Below are 6,445 nucleotides of genomic sequence, written 5' to 3'. Positions count from 1 at the left end.
ATGATCTATACCAGTGCAGCTTCTTATTTAAAGGTATTCTGTCCATGAGTCTATTCAGAGTTAAAGACACAATCTGGGAGCAGATGTTATAAGCCTCAAAGAACAGCAGGGCAATTTAAGCAATCAATACTGGCAGGATGTAAGCAGAAAATTGTTCATGTCAGCAAATTAACTATTCAGTATTAACTCCCCCATATACCTCAGAGCTTTCTGCTTAGCCTGCTTTGATGCCTTGACCTCTACAATATTGGAGGCAAAGTATAGCAATACTCCTTTTGCCCTGTGACCTGGAGGAACTTGAGCCTCTAGTCTATCCCATTTATTCCTTCAGTGCCCCTCTTCTATAGCAACTTATACTCTCCCTTCAATATTTCACCTATATGAACTTTCATTGATTCTGAACAAGATTTCATTTGCATTTCATTGTTGGATTGTAATTCCAACATCTCCCAGAGAATTCAAAATTTATTTTAGCTGTCATTGCATTACACAGGAAAACACTCTGTCCTAATTTTACAATATTATAAGTAAAAAATTTTAAACTTAAGCTTAAGCTTTCTATGCTGTTTTGTATTTTTTTTAATGTCTTGGTTACGTCTCACTGGTCTGTAATTACATGCAAACAGATTCACTTTGTAATTTGCTATTTTATTTCCAAAGTTTTTATAATTAATTCAATTAGTTTTAAGTATTATTTTTTAGTATTCTAATACTCATATTTATAGTTTTACAGTTTGAATCATTGGATTTATTTATTTTACTTATTCTCTTATTTTATTTATTGGAATCTCATAACACTTTTACAAAAATTGTATAAAATACTGATTGGTGACAATTAAGATAGTGTTACTGAATAATATCAACAGACAGATACATGCACACATAAATACGCACATGTTGAGAGAGAGAGAGAGAGAGAGAGAGAGAGAGAGAGAGAGAGAGAGAAATTAAACATAGATTTATTCAACAAATTAATGTACATAAGGACATGGTGAATAATTTAGAAAATCAATATGAAAAACCTGAATAATTGAAGGGTGCATAAGCAAAGATCTCTGTAGGTTAATGTTTAATATAGGCCTATTTAGTGACCTGTGTACTAGCAGTAATTGTTGAACCTTAACTGCATGAATAATAATCGCAATGGTTGTAAGGAGAAAGCTGAGAAAGAGATAAGCAGGTCACAGTCTAGTACTTCTATGAAAACCTCATGGATTCTAGCTGAATTTTCTTGCTAAATTAATTCAAATTAAAATTGCACTAAAATACAAGTATCCAACAAGATTAAGAATTGGTATTATTTGTGTTTTAGAATATTAGTTTTTAGAAAATGTAATTTAAAAAACCTTAAATATAATTTGCACATATTTTTGTTTTAATTCATTAAAACCGTAAGCTTCTGTACTAATTTTAAAATAAGATTTTTTTAAAAAATGTCAAAAAGATAATTATGAGATCAGAACCTAAACTGCAATTAATCATATGAACATGTTGACACATAAACAATATTGTTACACAAACTCTGTCCTTATGGACATGACAATAGTAAGTCAATTTTTTGCATTATTTTGTCAGAAGGCACATTTTGTCACTTCCTCCTGCTGTCTCCCTCCCCATGAAAACTTCTGATTTCTTTGGCCAATGTATTAGTTAAATAGACTGGGAATTTCAACTTTGGCATTGCTTGCAATGTCGCATGAGGAGACAGAGTACTCAATTTTACTGGGCCTTTCTATCTGGGCAGCTATCCGTGGTTGAATCCACTTTTTTCTGCCTGGATGTTCTGCCAGGTGTTTGGCACGGAGAAAGACAGTTTTTCTTGACTACACAACACTCAATGCAATGGTTAAAGTTGGAGACACAGTATTGCAGTAGTTCTACTCCTTTTTGAGCAGGCTGGTTGTGAGTTTGGGAATGGGGAGAGGTTGACCCTCCTTAGGCACTATGATATGAAGTGGTTCAGGGTTCAGTCCATTCACTTATTCAAAACCTACATGAAACTACTAGGAGAGATTATGTGGATGAAGTATCATAAATATGCTGATGATACTGAGTTATATAAATCCATCCCAGGTCCACTGGGAATTGAGGTCATGACCATATATCTATGGGTTGTCAGGGTTCAGATGAAACAGGAGCCAAGTGAGCAATACTGTTCATTGAAGTAAATGTTCTGGTTCTTGACAATTACCAGGACTTTACACATAAACTCAAAAGACCCTTTGGGAATCTCAGCAGAGAATCACAGATAGAGAGAGATTTGGAAGCTCTAGCAGGGATAGTGAAGAGTATATTTCAGACTTTTTTCTATTTGCCATTGTAGGGTAGAATAACTAAGCCTGAATGATGAGTACAAATAAATGATGACCTTTGAGATGAGCAGGGGAAGCGAAGTGAATACCAGAGGTGGTATTCAGCGGTTTCTAACCAGTTCTGGAGAACCAGTAGCAGAAATTTTGAGTAGTTTGGAGAAGCAGTAAATGCCACCTCTGGCTGGCCCCACCCCTTCTATTCTCTGCCTCCTGAGTCCCATCTGATTGGGAGGGAATGGGGATTTTGCAGTAACCTTTCCCTGGAGTGGGGTGGAAATGGAGATTTTACAGTATCCTTCCCCTGCCACGCCCACCAAGCCACACCCACCAAGCCACGCCATGCCCACCAAGCCACGCCCACAGAACTAGTAGTAAAACAAATTGAATCCCAACATTGCTGGAAGTGTAATTATAGCTGCCTGACCAGAAGAGTTGAGACATGGGAGGAATGGAAAGGGGAAAAAGAGCCTACTGCTTCCTGTCTTCCCCCATACCAGTTCTCTCAATGACAACCTCAGAATCTAGCATTGGACAACTCATGCAAATTGGAGCAGCCAGTAAATCCCTGTCATCAGGAGAGAAACAGGAAGATATCCAGGGCTGTATTTTAATGTGGGACCCCTGGACACGTAGCTAGATCATGCCCAGTAAAAGCATGAGTGATGGTCACAACAATAAGATGCAGAACTTGTAAACTAATGGAGCCCAAAGCCAACAAATACTTAACTCGGTTCTAAACAGCGCCTCAGGGAAACTTTACCAGCCTCCCATCTCAGAGTTCTAAACAGCAGCCATTCACCATTTGAGGATGCAGTGGCTCAATGGCTAAGATGCTGAGCTTGTCAATCAGAAAGGTTGGCAGTTCGGTGATTCAGCATAACAGAGTGAGCTCCCATTACTTGCCCCAGCTTCTGCTAACCTAGCAGTTCGAAATTTGTAAAAATGCAAGTAGAAAAATAGGAACCACCTTTAGTGGGAAAGTAACAACATTCCATGTGCCTTTGGCATTTAGTCATGCTCGCCACATGATCATGGACAGTGCTGACTCATCGGGTTTGGAACAGATATGAACACTGCCCCCTAGAGTTGGGAACGATTAGCATACTTATTTTCTCCTGTTATTGTTACTTCATATTCCAGGCAGAATGTGGCACTTTCTGCTCTCAGTTGACTCTGGGGCAACTGCTATTTTTGCCCTTTGTTCTTCCTCCCCCCAGCAAAGTGGCAACCAGTTCCTTGGCTCAACAGAGAAGCAGGTGCAGCAGGAAACTTCATCAAGGCTTGGCTGAGGGTCACGAGGAGAGACGAAACTTCCCTAACATATATTGTACATGAAAATTATATAATAGATTTGTCTAATATTTTCCTAAATATGAGTGGCAAACAAACTCTTCTACTACCTTCCACTAGATACCTTTCTGATATTCAATTGAATGCAATCCTATCTATTGTGACTGGTAGCATTTAGCCTGGCTCAGGCTTTCTTATTACCTGCTACCTGACTCTTTCATTTGAGATATCAGAGACTGAAAAGAGGCATTTGGTAGGCAAAGCATGTACTCCCCCACTGAGCTATCAATGGAGATTCCACAGACTGCACTTTGGCTTCTATAAAGAGACAATTGTCCTCACTGGTGTGTCTCTTGGCAGCATCAGGCTCTCATTTATTAATGAAGAGTCAGATGGATTTTTCACGGGGCTGGGGAAGAAACCCAGCAGGAGTGTTCATAGCTTGCTGGCACAGTGATAAAAGTGATAAAAAGGATTTCTATCGTGCATTAAAATATTTGGCACTCATATCATAGAACAGATTCAGTCATAGCAAAATCACAAACCTTGATAGGAAAAGGGAGCAACCAGCTAAATAACATCCTACCAGATTAACGCATAGAAATTGCCAATTACCGGTAAGCAAAGTATTTCAAGAATAATGAGAAATTCTATCTATAGAGACCACCGTACCTATGTTATAACAGTATTAAATGTATAATGTATAAATGTCTAACACAATTTAACATGTAATAATTGCCTTTATTGCCATGTTCTATTATCTTTGTCCCCGAAAATCTCTAATATGCAGATTTTCCTCACCTGTTCTAGTTCAAGTACTTTACAATTAGTAGTCCAATATATCTAGAAAGTAAAAGATTGACAAAGATTCCCAATTTTTTTCCTTTCCTTTCCTCCCCTTCCCTCACCCCCGCTTTTCTTTCTTCATCATTTCTAAGACCAACATTTTAATAATAAAATTCAGAATTGCCTGCATATGAGACACTGTGAAACATAATTTTCCATTTCACAACCTGCAATTGCTGAAATCTATTTTGAATTAGGAATTGTTTTGGGATTTTAATTCATTTTGTAAACTCTTTTTTGCCTTAAATAATTATAAGACTGTTTATGGCAAAGGGAAATAATGTAATTTTGGCAATTATAATAGAGGGGGACATGCTAGAAAAACAAATGCTTTTATAAGATCTCTATAAAAATAAAGTCCTAGTTTCATCTTTGTAATATTGGAAGACAACAGCTAATGGTGAATTTATATGATTTGCACTCTGCTGTTATTTTATGTGTTGTGAGTTACAAGAAATGTTGTACAAAGCATGAGAAAGATTGTACAAAAGGTTTATCAGTATGGAATGATGACCACAGTGCACCAATGTGGTGTAATGGTTACAGTTTTGGACAAGGAATGGAAAGATCTATTCTACCTTCAGTCATGGATAGTCACTGGATGACTTTGGGCCTGTCATTCTCTCTCAGCCCAATTTACCTCACAAGATTGTTACGGAGGAATATAGGACTTTGCACAGGACTTACCTTTAAATGCATATAAAAATTAGTACTAAAATGCTAATTTGATAGTCTCTTGTTCAGCTTCACTATTGTGAAAGAAAAGCTAAAGTTAATATTTGAAATAAGCAAATTTGGTAAGAAAATAAGTCTAAAGTTAGCATTTGTTTCTTTATATACCATATCTAATACAAAACTGATTAATAAATTAAAATTTTATTTTAAGACATCAAATTGAATATATATTGTTTTTCTTTTTTAATTTAAACATTTTTAATTGTTAACTAGATTTGATGTTTTAAAATAAAATGACAATCAAGTGACTACATGGCACTGTGGCAAACTCCTTCCAGTTGCAGAGTGCCTGAATCTCTATTACATAACAGCACAGCTGCTGTAACAGTCATAAGTGTGAGGATTGGTAATAAAGTTACTTTTTTCAGTGCCTTGATAACTTCTAACAGTCACTAAATATAGCAGTTGTTAAGAGAGAACTATCAATAACATTATAGTGGGATAAACTAACTTTTTCAACTTGGTGTCCTTCGAACATATTGGGGCTACAATTGCAGGGAACTCCAATACACATTGGTGTACATGCATGACAGTAAGCAGTAGGCATGTAGAAAGGATCTTTTTGAAATCAACTTGGGATACTAAAAATTAAACCTGATACCTTTTTAATATGATCATGTTCGATGCTATTATGATAGATAGATAAATGGAGAAAAGAAAAAAAGTACTAAACTGAAGTTAGAGACAGGTGCATTTGTTCTATATACAGGTGGTCAATTGCCTAAGAATAGCAGATGGTGGTTCTAAATTAAACAATTTATATGTTAAATGGCTTTTGAATCTAAGCTGGAAGATACCATAAAATGTTTGTTCTTTCTGCTAAGGACTAATTTTTTTAAAAAAAAATTAAATGTGTATTTAATTTTAAAAGTTTAATAGTTTCAATATGGAAACTGCAAAGAAAGTATTATAGGCAGAAATCAATTTGAAAATGAAATCAGTTCTCAGAACCATTCTGCTGGAATTTACCGAGTTGAACTGGATAAGAGTAGTGGGTAGACTGATTAGGATGGATATAGTCATCCATAAATTCTGTTCTGGGATCATTTATTGCAGTTTTTTTAAAAAAGCTTTTTTCTTTTAAAATTGCTATTCTTGATGATTTTTTTTTGCTTGGTCACAAATATTGGTGGCTTCTTGATTCTCTGTAAAGCTTCAGTAAATGACCTAGCTGAAAGTCACCTAGAGCATTAGTGGCAGAAAATAAGGAATCAGTACAATCAATCATGATTAAATGTTCATTTTAGGGAGTATACCATAGT

This window comes from Thamnophis elegans, chromosome 3 (genome assembly GCF_009769535.1).
Source record: "Thamnophis elegans isolate rThaEle1 chromosome 3, rThaEle1.pri, whole genome shotgun sequence".
In the NCBI taxonomy this organism is placed as follows: domain Eukaryota; kingdom Metazoa; phylum Chordata; class Lepidosauria; order Squamata; family Colubridae; genus Thamnophis; species Thamnophis elegans.
Note: the sequence above shows the minus strand (reverse complement) of the source record.